The sequence below is a fragment of the Microtus oregoni genome, unplaced genomic scaffold (assembly GCF_018167655.1).
Source record: "Microtus oregoni isolate MIOR12 unplaced genomic scaffold, Mior012 000016F_ref0000370, whole genome shotgun sequence".
Classification (NCBI taxonomy): Eukaryota; Metazoa; Chordata; class Mammalia; order Rodentia; family Cricetidae; genus Microtus; species Microtus oregoni.
This window is the reverse complement of record NW_024543075.1, coordinates 25,262,313-25,289,407: the sequence shown is the minus strand read 5'-3', so window position 1 is coordinate 25,289,407 and position 27,095 is coordinate 25,262,313. Positions and strand designations below refer to the sequence as shown.

Below are 27,095 nucleotides of genomic sequence, written 5' to 3'. Positions count from 1 at the left end.
TTCAAATCCTGAAGATCACCCATGTTTATTATCCAAACACCTTTTATCCCCCAAGGTAAACTAAGGTGGAAGTGCATTAACATTCTGTTTCCGGGTAGCAGGACTACAGTCAGGTCTGCAGCTCAGTCACTAGCATGAAAATCACAACTCTTCTCAAGCGATCTACAAATCTACAAAAGAAATGGAACAACACATCCTGAGCTTTTGTTAGGGTAGTGACAGCCTGTCTGGCAAGGATACCAACCACTAACATGGCTGTCAAACCATGTAGAAATATAGGCCTACAGGATCCCCAGATTTCTCCCATTTAAAAATAACCAGTGATCTGAAAAGACAGGACCTCTGCCCATGTGGCCCTTTACCAAGTCCCATCTCCAGAGGAATTCCAGGTCTAGACATTGAAAGGAATGACCTGTGTCACAGGGCACAGTGGCAGGCCGAGGAAGAGAGAGGCCAGCACCCATTTACCTCCATATTAAAGATGGTGGTGATGATGCAGATGAGGATGTCTGACCTAGCGATGATGGCCTCCTGTCCTGCACAGAGACCATGGTCTGCCAGGGGTCCACGTGCATCAGGAGGCTGAGGGAGAAGTGAGAGGGTGGAAAACCATGGGATGAGAAGGACGGTGATTCCCAAGAACCCACACCTTCCTGAGGCCCTGACAACGAACAGATAGATCCTGAAGGAAGATGAAGGCACAGACAAAGGGAAGAATGATCCACACAGGGAGTCACAAGGGACAGAGTGCTCAGAGAGGACAGCAGAGACCGCACAGATGGTGCGGGAATATAGGCTGTCTCCATGTTCCTGAATTAGCAAGGCTTACCCTAGGGCCAGGCAATGGCCGTTGAGAAGACAAGGTAACTGAAGAGGGAAGCAGAGAACAGTGTCCTCCAAGCTAAAGGATGATCACGAGGTCTTCGCTGGTGAGACACAGCTGATGCAGGTCCAGGAGTCCTGTCTGGTGCAGGCTCTTGGCATCAGGGAAGTCTAGCTGATCAATGCAGTTTCAGTGGCTGTCTGCCTGCATACATCTATGGAGAAGAGAGCTGGCACCCACAAGTTCAACCGCAGGGATCACTTTACTGAAGAGGAAGGCAGCTCTGAAAACTGAGCATGATGTGGGAATGTTCAGGGGGGAAGAGTTCATAACTCCCCACACATACCCCAATGTTCAAAGAATGAAGAGGAACAAACAGGTCCAACCAGAGGGATCTGAAAGGTCCCCATTCAGGGACTCAGGGGTCCCTTACTGGGTTTCTCCTCCTGCCTCTCTCAGTGGAACCACTCTGGTGTTGAACACAGGCCGGGTTTGTGTATTTGGGGCCCCCAGGAAGCAACACAGTCTTGACAGGCTAACCCTGATTGCCCTGCTCAGTCTCCAGCAGCACCCGGTGTTCTGAGTGGAAGATGCTGTCCCCATGTCAGGGTCAGGTCTAGGTGGCAGGGGCATTTCTTCCGTAACATGCTGTGGCAGACACATGGGGCAGATGCAGCCTTGGTCAGTGGGGCATGGCTTGAAGTGGGGCTCTTCTTCCGGGGACAACATAGAGGCATGGGGGCCCGCCCCTCTGGTCATCTTCTGCCCTGATAATGTCAGGACATTAGGTATATCCTCTTCTGAAGACTGGGTGTGGAAAAGGCCAGTAGTGGGCGGGCTCACTGGCTCTTCTTCTCAGGTGATGACCAGATGTTAAAGCAGGTAGCAGAGATGGTAGAGGTGCAGCGCCAGGGTTTCCCGCCTTGACTGAGGTGGTGGGGTCAAGCTCCTGTTGTGCCTGTTCTAATAGGTATGGCCTCATGATCTCATTATATTCTCTTTTATATAAGGAGTATATGATCTTTTTAGAGGAAATCCATAGGAAAAGAGCTCTTTTACAAATACAGGATCTGGGAAGGGCTCACTAGGGATGTTTCCTTCAGGGTTCTTGACCCATGGATGTTGCTGAATGTCTTCAATGTTGGGCCTCCTCTCTGGGGCAACACTGAGCATTTGAAAAGAAAGAGATTATCAAGTCTTTTAAAGATGTAAGCTGTGATGTAATACCTTCCTTTGGATATATTCTTCTCAATATCTCTTTCAGGGTGGATATCTCTTTCAGGGTGCTTCTTCAGAAGGGGTGGTGCCCCGTGGTGATAAAATAGAGCACTATACCCAGACTCCAGATATCTGCCTTCCTCCCATCGTCCCCTTTCCTCAGAACCAGTTCTGGAGCATTGTAGATCTCAGTCCCACAGCGCCCTTGCAGCACAGTGCCAGCTGCACACCTGGTGGCGAGGCCAGAGTCTCCCAGCTTCACATCACCCTCTGCATCTAATCGAGCAGGATGTTCTGGGGCTTCCGGTCTCGATGGGCGATGCCATGGCCATGGGCGGCACTCTACGGCTGACACTAGCAGTCTGAATATTTTCTGCACCTTTTCCTCATGCAGCCTGCCTTCTTCCAGTATTTGCTCCCTCAGATTTCCTCCTGGCACGAACTCCATCACTATAAAAGTATAATTTTCTGTATTTAAAATCTGGAAGAGGCAAATGAAGTGGGGTGTTTGATCATTTCTTAGGACCGCCACTTCAGTCACGACTAGAGGAAGGTGTTCGTTGTCATTTCTACCATTTTATTTACCACCAGCTTGTAAACACGGCGATGGCATGCCAGTGCCAAGTCCACCCTGGTCGATGGTGTCCAACACATTAAGTTGCCTGTCTAGGTCCTTATTCCGGGGAAAGCAGACCTCCTGTCCAGAAACAGTTGTGCCAAAGCCTGAAAAACAATTCGAATGCAGATATCAATGAAGGAGTCCCACAGGTAACTGAAATTAGCTCCCTGGTCTGTGACTATTTTTGAGGTAAAAGCTTGGAATGTTCCAATCACAGCAGGCTATAGTCTATAGTGAGTGTCTCCATGTTGGGCCACAGGTACCTTTCCCCTTCTTATGAAAATGCAACTAGCATCCCCCAGCTACTACTTCAGTGGATCAAAGAGACAAATTTACTCATTTAGAACTTCCAACCAGCACAGTGGCAGTGGCCTTTATAGTTGGGTCTTGAAACCTCTGTCAAGTTGGGAGCATAGGACCTAGCCCCTCACATCTATCCCAGCACCCAGGCCTGGTCTAGACTCTAAAACCCAGCAGGCCAGGTCCTGACCCCATCCCCAGGGAGGGGTCAGGACCACTCCCCAGGTTATTTAAGTGATCTCCCGAACAAGGAACACGTGGTCTCCCTTTCTTCCTCCAGGGGGTCACATTTCTGTGGCTTCCGATTTCCCCCTCCTCCACCCAAGAGCGTGGAACTTGCATTAAACCTGGATATTTCTTAATTTGGCTTGTTTAGATTTGGCTTGATTGGGAATTTTGCATCGGCAGGAAGCTCACGTTAGGAAATATTCCTAACATTTTGGAGGTTCCACTGAGACAGGGCAGGCCCTTTCCATGAGGCAGGCCACATGTTGAAAGGCCCCCAGTCTACAATCTTGGGCTAAGCCACGCTTAAAACCCCACTTCTGGGCTACAGTGGCTGCATCTTGGTGAGTCCCTTTTCTTATCTATGCTATAAGGTTTGGGGGACCCATTCGTACTTATTTTTGTCGTTTTGGGATTCCTGTTGAAGTCGTGAACTCACGTCAGGAATTTGAGCCCCAGGTGGCGGTCAATCCCGTGGGATCAGGCTTGGCTGAGGCAGAGATCTGTCTGTCCTGGGACGCTGGGCATTCAATGTCCGTTGCCCCTTTTGGACTTAGAGACATTTTGGTGGACATGCTGAAATGGACTTAGGCCACGTGGTTGGGCATAGACTTTAAAATGGGCGCTTACAGTTCAAAGCTAGGTCCAGGTCCGCTGTTGCCCCTGTAAGCCTCGTTCAAAAACATTTTTATTTTTTTTAAAGATTTATTTATTTATTGTGCATACAACATTCTGCCTCCATGTATGCCCACACGCCAAAAGAGGGCGCCAGATCTCATTACAGATGGTTGTGAGCCACCATGTGGTTGCTGGGAATTGAACTCACGACCTCTCGGAAGAGCAGCTAGTGTTCTTAACCACTGAGCCATCTCTCCAGCCCACCAAAAACCTTTTTAAATAAGCCTGTCTGATACAAATGAACAGAGCTTACTTATAGTCTCTGTGCTCTCGCCCCCCCCCACCCCTTAGTAGCCAGTGTTTCACAGCACCACACTGCCAGAGGCACTGGCCTCTCCCCCACTCCCTCAAGTCCACACTTCCCAATCCCCTCCCATGGAGCAACATTTGTTCCCCTCCTTTTTCCAATTCAGAGGTTACAGGTGAACTTCCACCGTCCCCTCCCCCTCCTATCTTACCGCTCTACTCCTGGAGCCCCTGCACACTGGGCTAGCCCCTCCCATACCCCCTTTTCTCTTCCAAATCTCTCTCAGATAGAAAAGCAGCTAGGTTCCTTTTCTACTAATCATTCTGCTTCCTCAGTCAATACCACATATTAGGAAAGAGTTAAGAAAGGTTGAGGATAGTCCCCAAATTGAGTTGGTAAAAATGGCCTTTAAAGTTTTAATGCCCAAGAGGAATCAGCTGAGTCTTCCTGACAGACAAAGCTACAACAATCTACAGGCACAGGCCTTAGCAGCTGCCCTAAGGTCACAGGAAGGGGGACAAGGGAAGCCAACCACAGGGCTCTATCAAGTGTGGCCTAAATGGGCACATGGCACGACATTGCACTGCACCTGCTACAAGGCTGTGTCCTATCTGCCAACAACTTGGACACTGGAAATCACAGTGCCCCCGTGTGGGCTTGTCCTCAATGCTAAGCCACGGAGGTCCGGCGTCATCACCATCGGCAAGTGAAACTGTGCCAGCCTTGCAGAGGATTGACACTGCCCAGACTTTGTATATCCTGTAACCCTCTCTGAGCCTAGGGTCATGCTGCAAAAGGCAGGTAAGTCCATTACTTTTATTCTCACTCAGGCCTTAAGTTTCCCTCACCAATTTCAGCTATGGAGGTAGATGGGACCCATTCCTCCCCTCTTAAAACTTTGCCACTGCCCTATCATCTTGCAGGATATGTTTTTTTCTCATTCTTTCTTAGTGATACCGGCTTGCCCAGCACATTTACTGGGTGGAGATATCCTTAGCCATTTCCCCAAAGCTTTGTTCCACTTTGTGGAGCCCCCTTTTAACCTCACCCATCCCCAAGATTCTATTTGACAGGTTCACTCCTCCTGCCAGACGTGTGCCCAGGCCAACCCACAAGGAGCTCTCCACATACAGCAGCTTCGTGGACACCAACCAGTCAAAGATTCACAGGTTAATTTCACCCATATGCCTACTCATAAAAAACTCTCTTATCTCTTAACACTTGTGGACACTTTTACAGGATGGATAGAAGCATTTCCAGTCTCCAGGGAAACAGAAGGTGTGATGGAGCTCATGTCAGAAGCTCTCACCATCTCGTGGACAATGGGACTCAAACAACTAACCAAGCTCTTCATTGAACTCAGGTTATCTTGGCCCTCCCTTCTCCCCATTGCCCTGACTTGTCTCAGGGCCACCCCACATTCCCCTATGGGCCTGAGCTCTTTTGAGTTGCTTTATGGCAGGCCCTTTCTCTTTAACCATCACCTCCCAGTTCAAACTCCTCCACTGGCAGGGTACCTACCCTACCTCTCCCTTTTAAGGTCCGTTCTCCATTCACACGCTGACAGTTGTCTTCCTGCCACGACACCAGTGGACCCTAATGACCCTAAGCCTGCCCCACTCTACCCAGGAGACAGAGTACTTCTCAAACAGTTAACTACTAGGTCTTTCAAACCTCGATGGACAGGACTTCACACAGTAATCCTCACCAACCCCTCGGCTGCCAAGCTCTTGGGACACCCATGGTGGTACCATCCATCCAGGCTCAAGTGGGTGCCTACTCAAGATACTTGGTCTGTCCAGCAGACAAGACCTTCTACCCTTTGGTTTTCCAAGATGCCACAATGAAGGGCCTACCTGCTTTTCATTCTGGCACACTCACTCATCTTTAGCAATAACAATTTTTTTTCCTAGACACCAGCCTTATGACATGGAGCCAGCCCCACTGATCTATGCTACATCTACCTCATGTGTCAGAGTAGCATGTTAGAAGAGGAAATGCGCCTGGCACCTAGACCTGACTCTGACATGGGGGCAGCATCTTGATTCCATCCCAGCTTATGCCTCTAAGATTATGGGGACATACCTATTATTAGAACTGCGAAGGCAAGAACAACATTTGGACAGCTAGTGTCAGCCTTAAAGTACTGCCATGACCAAAACATCATCCACCGACACCTAAAATCTGATAAATATTCTTCTACACGTAGAGAACAAAATAAAAGCTTGGGGACTGTGGCCTTGCTACCAGATGTGCAGCTGGCACCGTGCTAAAAGGGCATTTGAAACCAAAATCTGTAATGCCCCAGAACTGTTACTAAGGGAAGAATATGATGGAAAGAAGGCAGACGTATGGAGCCTTGAAGTGGTTCTGTATTTGGTTACCACTGGGTATCACCCTTTCAGAGGAAGCACCCTGACAGAAGTTGAGGAAAACAATTGTCATTGGCAACTATGACATCCCAGATGACATGCCTGCACCATTAGAAAACCTTATTCACCAAATTCTAACGGTTGCCCCAGAGAGGAGACCCTTCATCGAAGCCATCATCCAAAACCCATGGGTCAGGTGTTCTAAAATAAACATCCAGAGGGAGCCCTATCTAGATCCAAAAATAATAGACAACCTAATTAGTCATGGCTGTCCAAGAAACATCATCTTTGAGTCCCTGAGGAACAGGAAACACGACAAAATAATGGGGATGTATTTAATATTAAAAGAACTGGCAGATCACAGGCTTCACTCCACCACCTCAGCCACGCAGGCAGACCCTGCCCCTCCACCATTTCCAGTACCTCCTTCAACAACTGGTCGTTACCTGGAATGAAATGCCAGTGAGCCCACCTTTGGCCTATGAGGGCAGATGATGGCCAGAAGGGCCCCCATGCCTCTATGGTGTTCCCAGAAGAAGATCCCCACTTCTGCCCATGCCCTACTGACTAAGGCTGCGTCTGCCCCATGTGTCGGCTGCAGAAACGACATGCCCCTGCCATCTGGACCATCTTCGGCTAACAACATCGGGTGTTTCAGGGCAATGATGAGGGCAACCAGAGATTGCCGGTGGAGACTCTGCTGCTGCGCGAGGGTGCCGAATAGGCAGGCATAGCCTTTGACTAACTACAGAGTGGCCCCACTGGAAGAGGCAGCAGGAGGAGGAGCCCAGTAAGGAATCCCTGAATGGAAACCTTTCACATGCCACTGGTGGGATCTATTCTTTAAACTTTGAAACATTATTTTCAGCCAAGCTCCCTTTCCCTCCATTAAAAATACGCGCACTCTTTAACTTGTGGGTCCCAGCTCCCTTCTCCATAGGAGATGTTGTGTGTGGGCAAACAACCCACTGAAATACTGCATTGATCAGCTAGACTTCCCTGATGCCAAGAGCCTGTACCAGACAGGGCACCTGGATCTGCATCAGCTGTGTTGTGTCTCTCACCAGCAAAGACCTCGTGATCATCCTTTACCTTGGAGGACACAGTGTTCTCTGCTTCCATCTTCAGCCACACGAATGCAGGAGGACCTCCTACACCATATTCTGGGGTGAGATGTCCAATCAATAAGGAGCTTATTCACCACAGTGGTTGCCCAAGAAGCCATGAGGTGAACATGCACAAAAGCAGCCTAGTCCTCCCCCCACCCAACAATCACTGCTGCCTAGAGAGGATGGAAACCCCATGCTCAAAAGACCCCACAGGACAGCCTCTTACTTTCTGAGCTTTCACACTTAAAGTGGTCCTTCTGTCCACAGCAGAAGCAAGCCCTTGAACAAGGTCTAAAACTAAGAGGTTTGGGACAGAGTGTGGCCAGTGTGACCAAGAGCTCCCCATCCATGCCTATTATCTTTCTGCTTTTATTCCCCTGGCCACAAGAATGGAAGGCTGTAAACACTGCCTTGACAGAATCTGCTAAGGACTCTGTCTCTTTGCAGGACACCTGTTCAAACTGCACACCATCCTTAAACATTCAGACATGATTTGGGGTTCTCAAGACCCAGCTAAAAAGGCCGCTGCCACTGTGCTGGTTGGAAGTTCTAAATGAGTAAATCTGTCTCTTTGATCCACTGAAGCAGTAGCTGGGGGGTGCTAGTTGCATTTTCATAAGAAGGGGAAAGGTACCTGTGGCCCAACATGGAGACAATCACTACAGGCTACAGCCTGCTGTGATTAGAACATTCCAAGCTTTTACCTCAAAAATAGTCACTGAGATTGAAGAACGAGTATATAAAAAGCTGTAGGCTGGGCTACATTTCTGTTTCAACAGACCAGGGAGCTAATTTTGGTGACCTGTAAGACTCATTGGTATCTTCATTCTAATTGTTGGTTTCAGGCTTTGGCACAACTGTTTCTGGACAGGAGGCCAGTAACAACAAGCCTCATGACCTGCTTTCCCCAGGAATAAAAACAGATAGGCAATTTAATGTGTTGTGTGTGCATCATGGGCCAGGGCGGACTTGGCACTGTGGCACTGGCCTGTCATCGCCATTACATGCTGGTGGCAATAAAAAATGGTGGAAGATAATGCATGGAACAATCCCACACCAGTTAAGATTTAAAGGAGTATTTATTTTGGGGGTTAAAACTCACAATACACCACCTGTCAGGAGCTAGTCAGGAGCTAGTCGCTGGAGCAGGAGCCAGAACCAAGGGGGGGGGGGGGCAGAGGCTTGCCGCTCTTTTTTTTTTTTTTTTTTTTTTTTTGATTTTTCGAGACAGGGTTTCTCCGTAGCTTTTGGTTCCTGTCCTGGAACTAGCTCTTGTAGACCAGGCTGGCCTCGAACTCCCAGAGATCCGCCTGCCTCTGCCTCCCAAGTGCTGGGATTAAAGGCATGCGCCACCACCGCCCGGCTTGCCGCTCTTTTTTAAAGATAAATAGACCACACCCCAGTGGGCTGGTATTTCAGCAGCTATTGGCTGAAGGAGCGGAAGGCACTCCTGCAGCAGGAAATGACAACGAACATCATTTAGTCATGCCTTGATGGAGGAGGGTCATCTTTCTATCTGTTGTTTCATTGGTTAAGTAATAAACTGCTTGGCCTCTGATAGGACAGAAAATTAGGTAGGCAGAGTAGACAGAACAGAATGCTGGAAGAAAGAAGCCGAGTCAGTGAGTCGCCATGATTCTCCTGCCAGACACAGACGCAGGTTAAGATCCTCCCTGGTAAGCCACCTCGTGGGCTACACAGATTATTAGAAATGGGTTAGATCAATATGTAAGAGCTAGCCAGTAAGAGGCTGGAACCAATGGGCCAAGCAGTGTTTAAAAGAATACAGTTTCCTTGTAATTATTTCGGGGTATAAGCTAGCCATGTGGGCGGCCAGGTGCCAGGGACGCCCCGCCGCTCCTAGTACAACAATGCCTGAAGTGGTAGTCCTTAAAATGATGAAGCTCCCACACATCATTCGCCTCTTCCAGATTTTTTTTTCAATTTTTACCCCTGTATTGATAATTACGGACCCATTCTCACTCCCCTCCCAGATAGCTCTTTGATTGCTGAGGGTACAGGCAGTGGCTGAGCAGGAAGGGGCAGCTAGGTGAAGATTTGCAGGACATAATTAATAGGGGCAAATCTCTCCTTTTCTACTAACTTTATGCCTCCAAACTTGCCCAACTTTTAAGGTTTGGTCCCTAGGAGAGTTCAGTAATTCTTGAACTCTTTAGACCAGCTATGTCTGGGTCTCTCCTTAGGGGAACTGTGCCGGAGCCTCCCCTTGGGGCTGTGATGGGGTCTCGCATGGTGACCTTGCTGGTTCCTCTCTAAGCGTTGGCTCCTCTCAGAATGACGGCGTCTGCTCTCAGAGGGGCTGTAGTGAGTTCTCTGAGAATGGCTGCGGTGGAGTCCAGAAGAAGGCCTGTGGAGCCTGGACCTAGAAGGACTGTGGTAGCCTCTTCCAGAAGAGCTTTGCCTTGTCCTGCCAGAGTGTCTGGAAGGGGGTCTCTCAGAGAGAGTACCATGACTCAGTTCTGAAGGACTGGCCCATGTCCTCCGGATGGGACTAAGATGGCTCCTTTTGCAGGGGCTGCGGCATCTCTGAAAAGGGGGACTGTGTTGGTTCCTCCTATAAAGACCAAGCCGACCCTTGGGGGAGGGATTATGTCCCCTTCTCTCACGAGGGCTACAGGTACTACTACGAGGGCTCCTCCCTGAGGGACTGCGAGGCCTTCTCCCAGAAGGGCTGGGTTGGCTCCTCCCTGAGGGACTGCGACCTCTCCCCTTAGAGAGCCTGGGCCGGCTCCTGTCAGATATACTCTGAGGGGTTCTTCTAGAGGGACTACGATCCTTCCTCTGGGAGAGACTGCGACATCTTTTCTCCGAGAGCTTCTAAGGGTTCTGTCAGAGGGACTCCTAGGCTTTCTCTGAGGACTGTGGCATCTCCGATGAGATCTCTCAGACAGGCTGTGAAAGGTCCTTTCAGAAGACTTATTACGGTTACAATTACGATTATGTAAGGCCCAGTCCCTGAAGAAGCCATGTTGTTCTTGCTCGTGTTTGAAGTGACTCTGCATGGTTCTCTTCAGAAGGGAGTCAGGCACGAGTGTCTCTTGGGCCTGAAATTTGGCTCCTATTTAGAACAGTTCTTAGACTCTGGACTGAAGAATTCATAGTTTTTATTTATTCTGCTGTTGACATCTAGAACTCTACTCAAAGGCTGTAGGATTGAAGTAGCTTGGATAACGACATTCCTCTCAGAAACAATGTTCTTCGCCAATTCCAAAGGTCTGGGTTGGAGAGAGCGCACTTGTTTTGATTGTTGAGCTTGGTCACATGCTTCCTGCAATCTGTCCTTTTTTTTAATTTTTTTATTTATTTTATTTTATTTCTTTTAGTTGTTGCAAAAAAAAAAATTTCCGCCTCCTCCCCATTTCCCATTTCCCTTTCCCCCCCTCCTCGCACACATCACTCCCTCCCTCCAACTCCATTCTCCCTACCTCTCCCCCTCCCCCCACTCCATTCCCCCTCCCTCTCGAGAATGAAGAGCAGTCCAGATTCCCTGTCCAGCGGGAAGTCCAAGGTCCTCCCACTTCTATCCAGTACCAGAAAGGTGAGCATCCAAACAGTCTAGGCTCCCTCAAAGCCAGTTCATGTATTAGGATCGAAACCTAGTGCCACGTCCTTGGCTTCTCATCAGCCTTCATTGTCCGCCATGTTCAGAAAGTCCGGTTTCATCCCATGCTTATTCAGTCCCAGTCCCGCTTGCCTTGGTGAGCTCCCAATAGATCAGTTCCACTGTCACAGTGGGTGGGTGCACCCCTCGTGGTCCTGACTTCCTTGCTCATGTTCTCCCTCCTTCTGCTCCTCATTTGGATCTTAAGAGCTCAGTCCGGTGCTCCAATATGGGTCTCTGTCTCTATCTCGATCCATCGCCAGATGAAGGTTCCGTCCAGATGGAGCTCCCTCAGCACCTCTCTTCCAGATTTTAAATACAGAAAATTACACTTTCACAGTGATGGAGTATGCGCTGGGAGGAAATCTGAGGAAGCAAATACTGGAAGTGGGCAGGCTGCGTGAGGAAAAGGCGCAGGAAGTGTCCGGGCAGCTAGTGTCAGCCGTAAAGTGCTGCACATGGCCATGGTACTGTCCATCGAGACCTGAAGCCAGCAGCATCCTGCTCGACGCAGAGGGCAACGTAAAGCTGGGAGACTCTGGCCTCGCCACCAGGTGTGCAGCTGGCACTGTGCTGCAAGGGCGCTGTGGGACTGAGATCTACAATGCTCCAGAACTGGTTCTGAGGAAAGGGGATGATGGGAGAAAGGCAGATATCTGGAGTCTGGGTATAGTGCTCTGTTTTATCACCACGGGGCACCACTCCTTCAGAGGAAGGACCCTGAAAGAGACTACAAAGAATACAAAAATGGCCCATGTAACATCCCAGTTCACATCTCTGGGCAACCTAAATTTCTCATTAACCAAATTTTAACAGTTGCCCTAAATAGAAGACCCTCCATTAGAGATATTCATCCATGGGTCAAGAACCCTGAAGGAAACATACCTAGTGAGCCCAAACCCCCAGATCCTATAATTGTACACATGCTCCTTTCCCACGGATCTTGTCAAAAAGATTTTAGACTCCTTGCCGAATTGCAAATATGACGAGATTATGGGGGCAGAACTAACACTCAAAAAATTGCTACACGAGGGGCTGGGAGGTTGACCCCACCCCTTCAGTCGAGCCGGCAGACCCTGGCCCTGCACATCCACTATCTCCGGTACCTCCTTTCTATATCAGGCCGTCACTTAACAGGAAGAGCCACTGGGTGACCCCCACCTCTGGCCTTTTCCACACCCAGCCTTCACAACAGCACACGCCTGATGCCGCCCCCCCCCAACCCGGGCGGATGACCACAAGTGCCTCCATGCTTCTCTGCAGGCTCCAGAAGAAGAGCCCCACTTACCGCTATGCCCCCGTGAGTAAGGCTCAGCTTTGCTGAGTCAAGGGCAGCTGCAACCCACGATGCCAGTTCCAGCCCTAGTTTCAGCTTAGAAAAGCTCATTTCAGGAACTCCCTGAGGAGCTAGATATCGTCCCATGCTGGTCATTGCTGTGGTTCATAGGCATCCAAGCTCGGTACGTCTATTATTGCGCCTCCCCTCACAAACGTCCTTCCCAAAGCAGAAACGGCATGAGATTCTCACTGAAATGGCCACTGAAGCATCATACTTGCTTAGAGTGCCTGAAGAAATGTCACAGGGACGGGAAATGTCTCCTTAAGTTTCACTTTCTTTTGCTGTCCAAAGAAGGAGACTCATCAGGTTGACCCCAGCTCCCCCATGATATCAGGGTGAGACTTCACCAGGACCTGTCTGCACAGGAGCACATTGACCATCTAGCTTTAGGGCCTGCATCCCCTGAATGAACAGCCTGAAAAATCAATTTAAAGTACTATGCATGGCTGGCCAAGTTGCATTTGGCCTTTTCACTGTGCGTTATCATCACCTAAGAGGCAACCGGGTGGCCAGAAAAGTTGTCGAACGCATGAACAGAAAGCACGGAGAAGGATCTGTGCTACATCTTCATCAGAAACGCCCACTCTCCAAAGCTCACAGCATCTGAACCAAACCTGCCTTCTCCACATCACGGTGGCATCGATTTTCACTTAGTAACTGAACGTGGTAGAGAGGATCCTGACAGTTGCAGGAAGAAGAGGCGCGAACCAATCTCAACAGATCATAACAGCGATCAGATACTGCCTCAGATCAAAGCTGAAACCACTCGCTTGGATACAGACTACAATTTCAAGGCCATTGACATTGGTCTCAATTCTAAGGATAGATATGGATGCTAGAACTGATCCTTCCCTGCTCCCATATTCTAAGAAGAGGATATAATAAGAATGACGGGTGGAGTTTTGGCAGGATCCTCCCTGAGTTTTGAGCAATGGGTACCTCTGCTGCATAAAAGTCTCCCCTTGTTTTCATTTACTTCTATTTTCCCAAGAAGGAATTCCTCCCAGCTCCCCCGTGTTCAGCTGTGCCTGCCCTTTGCATGAGATGTAGCAACTCTCAGAAGTAATGCCCTTGTCACCTGGGCAGCACCTTGATTTAATCTGTTTCCACCTTTGAAGGCGCCCCAGAAGGAGGGCTGCAGAATGAAGGCATGCCTTTCACAGCTCTGTTGCTGCACCTCAAAAGAAATGTGTACTGGTATCTTCCCGGATTAAATGGCCAGGCCCTCAACCTGTGTAATAGAGTTTCCAGACAGGCCTTCAGGAGGGAGGCAAAGACAGATTTTGCGATGAGGACAAGGTTTTTTTTTTTTTTTTAATTTATTATGTACAGTGTTCTGCATATCTACCTGCATACCAGAAGAGGGCACTAGATCTCATTACAGATGGTTGTGAGCCACCATGTGGTTGCTAGGAAATGAACTCAGGACCTCTGGAAGAGCAGCCAGTGCTCTTAAGCTCTGAGCCATCTCTACAGCCTGAGGGCAAGTTGTTTAGCAGGCACTTAACTGCAGCTAGAAAGAAGTCCCTGTCCTAGGAGGACCAAGAGAGAAACAGCCCCTGCAGAGCAGAAAGGGTCCTCACCAGGAGCCCACTCTCTGTTACCTGATGCTTTCTAGCTTCAAGGCATTTTCCTCTAGTCCCTGAGCAATCACTAAGGGGCTGAAGACCAGGACACATCAGGGAAAAGTGCTTTCAAGACCCTTGATAATTTTCTGGCTTTATGGAGTCTTTCTGGATGATTTTAGCCAGTGGATTCCCCCATGGAGAGAACGGCCAAGCTAGTTCTGAAGAGTCAGACAATGTATTTTTTTTCCTCTGGCAGGCTTCTTCTGAGTGTGGACAGGCTTTGTGCCCATCCCACTTGTCCCCCCAGATCTGACAGACAGCATTTCAGTGCACGGGTCCCTGCCCTTCTCTTCAGACTCTGTCCCCAGCTTCCTGAAATTTCTTTCCCTTCTACTACTGGGAGCTCAGCCTGAACACAGTCTTAAAGAATCCCCAGGAAAGCATCTGACCACTATTGTGCTCATGTCCTCAACTACAGTGGAATCCTTGACCTGGGGATCATCCTTGTGGGTGCTTATAAAGGCCCTACCAGCATACCCATGCTGGACAGCAGGACACTCACAAGTTCCTTCTATGATGCCAGTAAAATTCCCCTACCCTAGCAGGGCAAAAAGTACAAGAAAAACAGAAAATATAAGCCAATATCCTTAAAGACATAAAACCACAGGTGTAAAAATTTTCAGCAAAACGCTTACAAATTGAAGGAAAGCATACATCAAAATGATTATCTACCACAAATACTTTGGTTTATCCCAGGAAATGTCAGTTCACATACTTATATTTTTACATTTAAAAATTATATTCAAGGAGATGAAATCAACTAACAAAAATCACTGGTACTTTCACAGCTATAACAAGAAGCATGCAGAGAAAGTGATCATTCCAACATCCCGTGCACAATAGCTTTAGTAAAGCTTATTTAAAGGTGAATATTACACAATTCTTTCTATTGGTAAAGGAAAGCCCTTTGACAAATCTGACGATTCATGATAAGTGTCCAAAAGACACCAGTATTATAGGGGTCATAGTTTAACATAATAAAGGTTTTTAGATGACAAAACTCACAATGTCATTCTAAATGGAGCAAAACTCAAAGCAATTACTACATTAAAATCTGTAAAGAGACAGGGCTGTCCACCATTCCCATTCATTGAAAGCATATTGCTTGGAGCCTGAGATGATAGATCAGTCATGGAAGATAAAGAAATTAAAGGCATCCAAGCAGCAAAAGAAGAATTTTGTATCATCCATATTTGTAGATGACATTATATCATACATAAATCGAAAATTAAAACCTCTAGAAATTACTAATGCATCCAGAAGAGCATCAAGGAGATGAAATCAACTAACAAAAATCATTGGTACTTTCACAGCTATAACAAGAAGCATGCAGAGAAAGTGATCATTCCAACATCCCGTGCACAATAGCTTTAGTAAAGCTTATGATCTAGGAATATAAATAATAAGGGAGGCAAAGATCCTCTACAAAAACAACTCTGAACTTCTGTTCTTATTAAGCTCTACATTTTTCTCTGCTCCCCTCCCTGCCTCTTCCCAAATGCTTTCAGTGTGCTACACTGGCAAATTCTTCAAGAAACCCCCAGACCAACAAAGGAAATTATCCTCATGCTTTTGAGATGTGTGTAAAAACTAGAAATGCCATGAGGAGATAGAGCCTCCTGTATGAGGACCACCTCTGCAGGAGTGGAGGAGATAGAGCCCCCTATATGAGGACCATCTCTGCAGGAGTGGAGGAGATAGAGCCTCCTATATGAGGACCATCTCTGCAGGAGTGGAGGAGATAGAGCCTCCTATATGAGGACCATCTCTGCAGGAGTGGAGGAGATAGAGCCTCCTATATGAGGACCACCTCTGCAGGAGTGGAGGAGATAGAGCCCCCTATATGAGGACCACCTCTGCAGGAGTGGAGGAGATAGAGCCCCCTATATGAGGACCACCTCTGCAGGAGTGGACCACATAAAGTAAGGTGAACCAACCCCAGCTTATGGCAGTTAGGGCTTGCCCATCCCCCACAGTACTGCCCACCAACTGCCATTCTCAAAAGGGGCCTGTCTCCCAGCCTCCCTTTCTCCTTCATTCTCTGCCACCAAAGTATCCCCTGCCTCTGAGAAGGACCAATGGTCAAATACATGTCTGTCCTAGGTTACTTTGCATTAATGTCACAAACATCACCAAGGAAAGTAACTTGGGGTGGAGAAGGCTGATTTGACTCACATATCCTTACCATTTACTCTAACACGAATTCTAGTTGCTCTGAATAATAAAAATCCAGAGTCAGATATAGGGGTTAATGCTGAGGATCAGGGAAGTAAGGGGCCAAGCCCTAGAGAGTTCTTATGCTCAGAAAGGAAGGGGGATCCTGTCCTGCATTACAGAATGCATCTGTCTCCACCAAGCCTCAGACTGCAGTGAGCTCTTGTCTCTTCCCTCCTTATATTTCTCTCTCTGCCCAGCCACATCCCTTCCCATCTCCACCTCCCTAGTGCTGGATTTAAAGGCATGAAACAACCAAGTAATGGATTTAAGGGCATGGGACTCCCAAGTAATGAGATTAAAGGTGTGAGCCATCTCTTTCTGACCTCTGGTGGCTCTGAACTCTGATCTTCAGGCAATCTTTATTTTTTTAAAACACAAAACACTCACTATAATTGACCATCATTGAAGGGCAGTCAATGGTCAGGAACACAACCAGGGCAAGGACCCTGAGGTAGGAGACCTGCTGAGGTAGTGAGTGCTGCTGACAGTCTTGTTTTCACTGACTGACAAGCCAGCTTCCTCTGCCTCCCAGGGCATCCTGCCCAGTGTTCTCACAACCCCCAGTGGGCTAAGTCTAACTGTTACAGCTCAGATGGAAAGGTATCCTGGCAGTCAGGATCCCAGCACAACCCAGATGCCACTGGGACTCCTAGGCCTCTGACTGTCGTCCTTCTTTCCCTCCCTCCAGGACCTGCCCTGTGCCCTCTCAGCTGGTCCTGCTCTGGCCCCTGCAGCCTCTCTCATCCTCTGGACTCCACCGCAGAGGCCCTTGGAGGGAGGGCCGGACTTTTAGGTGCCATGCAGACCCAGCCCACCTGCTGCTGTGGGTTCCTTGTGGTCCCCTGGTACAGAAGGGTTGGGAAAGGTGCAAGGCAGTGCTAGCTGTCCTCAGGGACCTGGTCACTTTACAACAGACTTTATGGAATTGCTTGGTAGGTTTGAATTTACAGAGAAAGCAAATGCTCCAAAGGGAGGGAGAGGACCCGTTTTAATGGAGTCAATTGCAAAAGCTGAAACTGCCCCCTGGAACTTCCAGAATCAGGACTCCTGTGTGTCCCCCTCTCTGGGTGACAGGGCTATCATTGTAGGTGAATACTCTGGCCTTTGGTAAACAGAGTACTTGGTTCTTGGTCTGCTTACAACCTATTTTTTTCCACAAATAAAAATGCAAATGTCAGCCGGGCGGTGGTGGCGCACGCCTTTAATCCCAGCACTCGGGAGGCAGAGGCAGGCGGATCTCTGTGAGTTCGAGGCCAGCCTGGTCTACAAGAGCTAGTTCCAGGACAGGAACCAAAAGCTACGGAGAAACCCTGACTCGAAAAATCAAAAAAAAAAAAAAAATGCAAATGTCTTCACAGTTTTATTTTAGATGACTGTGATGAAATAAGGAACAACGAAGGTTTAGAAATTACACAATTTTGGCAGAAGAAATAACACACTACTAAATAAAGAGTGGTTCACAAGATAACGTAAGGAGAACATCAAAGTATTTCTGAAAACTAATGAAAGCACAATGCAAAATAACCTCTGGGGTGTACTAATCACAGTCCTAAAAGGGAAACTTATAAGTGCTTACATTAGAAAAAAATAGTCTGGTGGTGGTGGAGCATGCCTTTAGTCCCAACCTCCAGGAGTTTGAGGCCAGCCTGGTTACAAGGGCTAGTTCCAGAACAGGCTCCAAAGCTACAGAGAAACCCTGTCTCGAAAAATAAAAAGAACCAGGAGAAAGGCAGGTTGTAGCAGAGTTCAGCTATTTAACACTAAAGCTCCTGTTTGTTCAGCTAGCCTAAAATGGGAAATGGGAGGGAATCAGATATAAGACAAGAATAGCGATTCCTAAATGGTGACCGCACTGACGTCACTGAGCAGGAAGCTGTGAACACTCACTGTGTAATGGACAGCTGACCGTAGAATTCAATTACACTGGTCTTATATGGGAACTCCAGCTACACTGGAGTCATTGCCTAGCAGATGGCATACTTAGAGCCCCGTGGCTTGAAACCCAATGTGTTTGATCTGACCTTTTATAATATAGTATTCTCAGATTAGTTATGTTGGGGGAAGATGGTAACTAAGTTAGCATCATCTATGATGTGTGTCAAATTAAGCATTATTACTTTTTGTATTCAAAACTACTGTTAAGAATAACCATTCACTGCTTACATATGCATGGTGAACTGTCATAATTTTCTAGGTAAATGATTAGTGATTTTTTTAATGACTGAACAATGATAATGGACATTTCACCATATACGAAAGCTACACCTGAAAATTGTGCTAAGAAAAGGAAATAAAGTCGGTATGTACAGGTAAGAGGCTCTCTCCGAACATGCCAATGAAAGGGAACACATGGTACTGTTGGGCTGTCCAATGGGAATAAACCATTTATTCTTCTACCTCTCCATGGGGGTGGGGGAGGGGCAGCGGACAGGAAGGGACAAAGAGAAATCAGAAGAACTATCCAGAGCTTCCAGTGCCGATGTCCACCATGCAGCAGATGTATCAGATCACGTTTTTCTGTCTTGCTCAATCTCCACAACAAGCAGACAAATGTGTGGAGGCGAGAATGCCGGCCTTTAAGAGGATTACTGGTTGCCCAAGTCGAGCGGGACAAGAGATGGCCAGGCCCAGCTCGGTCCAAAACCTACCCTGATTTCCAGATGCTATAGTACAAATCTATCCGTGTTTCTCTTTTCCTTGCTTTCTACAGAGTCACGCCAGTATGGTCTGGGCCTGACGACGACAACACGGTGCAGACATTTATTGAGTCCACACTGCCTGTCACACAAGATCACTAAATGCCAACAAACAAGTTGAAAACTGAGACTCAGAAAAGTTAAGGGACCTATCCAAGGTCACTGAGCTCGGACTGACAATTCCAGGAACCCCATCTGACACACAGACCACATTCCCTGCAAAAACTCTCAATCTGTTGCCTTTACCTCCTCAAAACCTCCTTCAGTCATCAGAATGACCGAAGTTCACTGCCTGTGAGTGTGAAGAAAAGCAGAGGAGAACAATACGTGTTTGGCAGTGCTGTTTCTAATAAACACCCTGGTTTTGGTGCACACCCAACATTAAAATCACTTAAAAATGCCAACAATTTCTTCCACAATATACCACAGTGTGACTCTCTTCTGAGTCACGGATCCTCTTTCAATACATGACATGACGTGTTTCCTTTCCTGAGCTGTTATTACCTGAAGCCTGCATGTAATCGCCACATAATCATAGAAGGCATTTGTGAGAAGAGTTCGAGTCAAAAGGAGCTTTCCCATCACTAAATCTCAATAATCTAGGAAGCCCAACTAACTATAATACCCATTTGCCAATATCGCAGTTACCCCAAATTTTAATGATTGGCCATCAAACCCTACAATTATTTCGACATACAGAATTTTTCTACTAATGCCCTTGGTTTCTTACTGAGTCTCAACTGCAATGGATTATTTAACATAAAACTGGAGGGGCTCCAACAGAATCATTAGCATTAGTAAATATCTAGTTGATGCACTTCAGAACAGGCCCTAAAAGACTCCAGAACCCACATGGGTGGTGATTTGGGCCCAGCACAGAAACATCCTTGTGATTAATGCACAGGACCCCACACCACACTCTCCACTCCTCTGGGCTTCGAACTTCATTTCAGTGGAAGACTCCACATTGGAATGCCTAATCCAGAAGAGTGAGTCTGTGTGCATTCAAACACACAATATGGAAAGGCTGGATTAATCTGGCTTCTGCACATAACTTTGAGTGTTCTCAGAAATAATATTAGCAAATTGGACAGAAATAATGATGATGATAATAATAATTATTAACAATAAAAACTTGACTAAATGTTTACTTTCACTTGAAGACAGTTTGCATGCATGGACAGACAGCTGACATTCACTGGCACCTCGGGGTTTTAAGGAATTAGCTTGTTTATGATTAACTAACACTTTCATGAACATGATCACAGCGAACCAACGGCCAGCAGGTACGCTTGGACACTCTGATAGGTTTGTCTGAGGCTCTGTGGGAATCCCTTGCTTGGCACAGTTACCTGTGTCAAGGAAGTTGTGACAGTTTGGGAAGCAGCTACACCTCCAGGTTAAGAGGCACACTTCCTGCCAGTAATCCTCAAGATTTAACAAAGCCATTCCACATGACACTGTTGTCATCTTGCTAGAGATAGATCCCTAGAACACGGATCTATCTTTTCAAGTATCCTAAACATTCCCTGATCTTGTTGTTTGTCTGTTCTTTGTTAAGTCAGTTGCTCTTTCTCAAAGACAATACTCTGAACTGCACTACTGCAGCAGTTCCGGAGACTGATTCGTAGAGTCCCCACAACTTCATAACTCACATTTCTCTCCAGCAGCTGGAAGGTTCAGCGTCCTAAGAACTGAACACCCAAACCTCCATTTATAGGACCCGAAGTACTCAAGGTATTGAACAAAAGGTCTCAAGGTATCTGTCCCACTTCCTTTAGGTTGCCTACGTTAACATCAGGCACACATCAAGGTTTCGGCGATTCTCAAAGCTAAATTACTAGTAAAACACCTAATACCGAAGTGCTTTAAAAATAACAAGTAACGTGGTGGCCGCAGGACGCCCGATGGCGTTGAGGGCTGGGTGTCCCCTCTCGGTCCACTGCGGGTGCGAAAGATACTAGTGGCTGAGAGGAGGAACCCAAATTAAAGGCTTGGGACAGTCCACAAATGAAGCCCAGATCCTGGGGAAGAGGGGCGACTCTCCGAGAGATCTCCCCCTCCAACCCTGGTCCACAGCTCGCCCAAGGTGGCAGCTGCCTGGCAGGTGTTGGGAGCAAGGAGCACGGGTGGCAGCACGGAGCATGGAGCGAGCCCGGGGACAGCCGGCAGCGCACTGGGCCGGGGTGGTGGGGGACAGAGGAGCACACTCACCGATGCTGCTGAAACTCTCTGACAAAGTTCTTCATCCTGCAGATCTCGCTTGGCTGTGGCTCCAAGAGGTCCCACATCTGGGGTGCGCGGGGCCCAGGCAACTTCGTGAAACTGGTCCAGCGCGCAGCGCAGACAAGGCGAGGGCGACAGGCCTCCTTGAGGGCTGCGGGCGACAGGCCTGGGTGGAGGCTGGGAGCATGGGGGCGTCTTAGGTGGTGCCCGGGGCGGCCCCCATCCACGCCGCCCCCGGGGGGGGGGGGGGGGGCTGCGCCACGCCGCTGCCTCCGCCTCATTTGCTCTCCTTTGTAACAGAGGTGGCGCCCGACGGAGGAGGCACGGGAGACCCGCGCCCAAGTTCCCAGCCCGAGGCGCTATGCAACCCCAGAGCTGCGACTCCTCTGGCCCAAGGCCTGGCGCGCTTGGGACCCAGGCGCGACCCCTGCTGCCATTCCAACTCCTAGGCCTCAGCTGCCCTCTCACTCTCCCTTGACTTGTTCTTTAAAATATTTAACTTACTCGCTTTTCCCTTTGTAGACTGCTGCATAAGGTCCTTCTCCTAGTTTCTCCAGTTTTTCATAGGAATCAGCTTTTCCAAACTTGGGTTGTTGGCTAAACACTAAAGAGCGGCAAAACAAAACAGATTGTTTCAGTACCAATTTGCTGACAATGAGTAGGTAACATTTTCTGATATCAGAATACTTTTAAAACAAGGCAATAAACAATCATTGTACAAATTCAGAATATACAAACACACAGAGAATTATATTCACCCATAATCTAACCAAGGTAGACCTGTAAATATTTTGATATAGCATCCATCACCCAAGGCTATCTTGCTGGATATTGTTTGTTAATAGAGATGTCGTCACATTCAATGTACATGCTTTATGACCTGTGTTCTCACATTCAATGTGTTATGAACATTTTCCATATTATGGCACAATATTCTAAATTATAATTAATAAAATAGTATATGCAAGTCAAACATACTCTGCCCCGTGTTTTTATACATCCCATTGATGTAGAATAATTGTTACCTTGTTTCACTATTTGAGAAGGGACCAAAAGAAGAAAATTTTGTGATACATTAAAGCTGTACAAAAATTACATTTGACTACCCACAAGGTTTTATTAGAATGGTCATCTTATCTATGACTTTCTAGTTATAACAAAACTGTAGTTACCACATGTATTATACAGCTGCTGATGCTGGGAATACTATGTTACTCTATAGCAAATCATGACTGTATAATACTTAGTCAGAAAAATACTCCTCCAACATATTTCATCAATAAATCACATAAATAACATATACTATTTAGAAATAACTAATCATCCTAACCTTGCAATCTCACAGGTGATAAAATTGTTAAGGACTGACCAATGAAATCGAGGGCTGTCTGCACTGCAAAGGGGACGAGCATCAGAGTGGGAGAAAATCTTTGCAACTGGGTATGTGGTAGAGGATTAACATAGGCAATAAAAGAAGGTCCCAAAGAATTAAACATGAAAACCCATCTAATCAATAAATAGGTGAATAGAACTGTTCTCAAAGGTAGAACTTCAGACAGCCAATATGTGGAAACTGTTCAACACCCTTAGCCGTCAAGAAAATGCAAATCAAACAACACTGTGATGCCATCTCACCCAGTAAGACCGGTTGTCACCAGGAAAACGGCAAAAATGTTAGAGAAGTTTCCTGCATTTTTACACTGGTGAGAGTGTAACCTGGTGGTTTTGCTATGGAAGGGAGGCACTCACAATCCACAAGATGAGCAGCAGATTAATTTGATGAGAATATGGTTCATACACACAATGGAGTTTTATTCAGCCATAAAGAAGGTAAAATATAGCACCTTCAGGAAAACTAATAGAGATTATCATTAACATGATAAATCTGATGTAAAAACAAAAATGATAACATAAGCAACACAAGTCAGACTCAGAAATACATGAACCATATTTTCTGTCATATATGGACACATATTTATGTGTGTGTGAGCCCATATGTAGGACACATACAGATATGAAATCAGAGAGACTATGATGAGGAAGGAAAGGGAATAAATGGGGGAGGGCAAAGAGAGAAAGAAGAAAACACAATACCCCGTATTTCCCCTCATATGCAGAATCTAGACTTGGTCACACACACGTGAAAGCAGAGGAGAGACTACTTACAGAGAGAAAGTTGTACACTGAGGTTGCAGGGGAGAAGAGCAGGGAGGGCAAATACAGAAAGTACAATGATACACATGAATGACAGGTCACAAAGAAGCCCATGACTTGCATTCCAACTGTAGCAATTAATTAAAAATGAAAATACTAAATGTGTTCTCTTGTCCCCAGCCCACACCAAATGCAACACAGTGACTAACGATACATTCTTCAAAACTAACAGTTCATGATCTTCGAAAAAAAAATTATCTAACCAGACATTTTGAGGAATCTTGAATGGTATAATGCAATTGGGAGTAAAATTTCAGAGAAATGACCCTAAACCCATGAGAAAACTATTAGATTAAAATAGCAGAAACCTTTACGTATACATGAGAAAGATAAGGGGAGACTTAATTTTATAATAACAGAAAGGACAGATGAGAATGAGATCACTGAGTTAGAAGGGCCAAGCAAAGACTCGGCCAACATCTACAGAAACGACAATGTACAATTACAAACGGCCAACAAATATTTAAAACTGCATTCAGCATCCCTAGTCATCAGAAAAATGCAATTAAACTTAAGGGTATAAACATGGCTTTTTTTCTTAACAGTTTTATTTTAATGAAAATATAAGTACATCATGGCTTTTTGATGCAATCAACAGAAGCAAGTGAACGAAATAGAATAAGCTGGCAGGTTTCTCAAATAAAAACATGAGTACAAATCCTAAAGTCACAATTCACAAAAGATGAAACCATGAAAGAGAAGCATGAAGTTTAATGGGGAGAGGAACTAAAACTCTTGGAACAGCGGTACCAGTGAAAAGGTAAAGATGACTTTGAAGTTACTGTATGATCATTATTTAACCAGCATAAAAAACATTTAGTGAGTATTGAATAAGGGAAAAAGATATAGTTGAAATAGGAATAAACTCGGGTTTGAACAAAATTCTCACCAGACACTTCAAGGAGCGACTGCATCTACATAGAAAAGTTAATCAGAGATAACAATGGCTGCAAAATGGACAGGAATATTTTATAAAGTTAATAAAATGATTTGACTGGATGTGGTTAGCCCCCAGAGACAGACATGGGGGAATCTCTGTAAGTTTGAGGCCAGCCTAGTCTACATTGTAAATTCCAGGTCAGAGTTATGTAGAGAATCTGCTTTAAATTAAAAACAGATGCAACGATTTGTATCCCCAGTACTACAGTAGTTAGTGTGTCCAATGAGAGATATGCAGACATTGCAAATTTTATCACCTGAAGCAAAAAAAATCAAGGCATTAACTTCCACGGTACTTCAACATAAGGCTTGGCTGGACCAGTGCAAGTAGTACAAGAAGGCAAAAGAAAATCACGTTGAGAATTCTTAAATCAATTAGAAACAGAGAGTAGACACTAAATAACTCCAAAGTCACAAATTTTAGTATTTTCCCTACATTTTAAAAAGTATTTGCTATATCTACACAAATAAGATGTATACATCTTAAGTAAATTGAGGAATGAAGGGGAAATGCAAGAAAGGAAGAGGTAAGGAAAGGGGAATTAGACAAGGGATTCTCAAAAAATACACTAAGTAAATCATCATCAAATAAGGATAAATTTAAGCCCAACTATATCAAAGATTACAATAAACATAAGTGAACCACCTTTGGCAAATAAAAGTTCACAGATTTGTGATGTAGGGGATCAACAATGTGCTACTAAGAAGATTCAAAAGCAGAATAAAGAGTATATCTGAACATAAAGAAGGGGGAACCCTACCATTTGGAATTGAGTTTTGTACAGCATAAGGTGTAGGGACTGAGTTTCATTCTTTCCATGTTAACACCCAGGGTTCTCAGTCCCATTTGGTAATGTTGCTCATCAAGAGATGGACAGGTAAAGAAAATAGAGCATACACACCAAATGGAATTCTATTCAGCTAGACACAAAACTGACATCATAAGATTGGTATGAAAGTCAATGAAACTTGAAATTTTGTACTGAGGTAATAACCCAGGGACAAAAAGACAAACGCTGCATATTCTCTCCCGTGCGTGTCCTAGCTTCCCTCCACTCCTCAGTTCCATGTGTTTAACGTGGAGAACCTCTAGAAAGCAGAAAACTAGAGAGGAGACATTGCACAGGGCAGGGCACCTTAAGGAAGGGGACAGAAGGGACATATATGAGCACGGAAAGGGTGGGAAACTTGGGGTGCACAGGTTCAAACAGAAGGTGGGGGAAGAGATAGTCAAAACAAGGGACGCATGACTCACGCTGAACTCTCTCAGGTTGGCCTTGAGGAGGAGCAGCAGGCCCTTGCTCTCCTGGGTCTTGGTCTCAGTTTCCCTCAGGATCTCCTCTGCTGCCTGCAGTTCTTCCTTGTGGTTTGAAAGGAGGCCACTGGCTGCCTCCTTCAATGCCTTCAGCTTTTCCTGGGGCTTCTGGAACCTCTTCTGAATTCGTGACAGTAACTCTTTAGCAGCCCTGATAAACAGAAATGGTCCACTTAGGAAGTAAAACTTGGGTCTTGAAACCCTAATAGGAGACTTTCAAATGATCATAGTTCCTTCTAGGAATGTAGAGTGACTTACTTCTTGTTTCGTTTTTATTTATTTATTTATTTATTTATTATTTAGACAGGTCTTGGCTATACTACTTAGGCTGGTCTTTAACTCAAAAAAATTCTCCTGCCTCAGCCTCCCTCATTGTTATGATTAAAAGTCTAAATGACCAAGCTTAGCATGGATCTTGATTGCTGAAGACTAGAAGTAATTTTTTTTCTTTCTTTATATGTTTTGTGTCCATGTGTGTGTGATGAGGGAAGAGACATATAAGTGCCATGTCAAATATGCAGAGTTCAGAGGACATTAAGGTCTGGCCCTTACTATTCTTGCATGGATGCCCGCATGCCAGAAGAGGGCATCAGATCCCACTATAGATGCTTGTGAGCCACCATGTGGAAGAGCAGACAGTTCTCTTAACTGCTGAGCCATCTGAGCCACCATCCAAAGGTCCTGAGTTCAATTCCCAGCAACCACATGGTGACTCACAGTCATCTGTAATGAGATCTGGTGCCCTCTTGAGGAAGAGACCTGGTCAGTCATCCTCATCAACATGGACAAATTCAACAGAACCGCCATATACAGGCTGCCAATACATGCCTCAGCATCGACAGGGCTAGATGATCTCTCACGCACTCCTTCCCACCCTTCCCTGCAGGCTTCCTTTTCCTCGTCTGAACGCACAGCCTTAAAGACTGTCAGCCATAAATGCTGAGAATCCTGGGAGCTGCAGTAAGTCGGTGCCTGAAGATGGCAGTAACTGGCACTGACTGAATGACTGGCATGTGCGCCAAAGCTGATTACCCAGACTGCAGCACGGAGCATGAATTTTATAATAACTATAATTAGTAATATGATGACAAGTCATTCCTGCAACAACCTGTGACATCGGAGGAGGGATTATCTCGGAACACAGCGGGGCTCCATGAACCTCATTCTCTCACTCCAGGCACAGGGGAGCTGCAATTCTCCAATAGTAACGGAAACTCAGCAAAAGTCACAGGGAAAGGAGGAGCCGAGCCTCAGAGTGGCCGAGGCATCATGCCTTCCCACCACTTGAACCTTTACAGTGCCACAGCT

The 27,095-nt window shown here is 46.4% G+C and overlaps 1 long non-coding RNA gene across 1 annotated transcript; it reads right to left on the bottom strand.

The window, feature by feature from the left end:
- On the bottom strand, positions 1–25,750 carry LOC121458101. The gene is made up of 6 exons (XR_005975800.1): positions 25,728–25,750; positions 21,824–21,923; positions 21,308–21,470; positions 830–2,764; positions 469–582; positions 1–170 (listed from the first exon to the last, which is right to left on the bottom strand). It is a non-coding gene; the product is annotated as an uncharacterized LOC121458101 (long non-coding RNA).
- Positions 25,751–27,095: the final 1,345 nt, after the last annotated feature.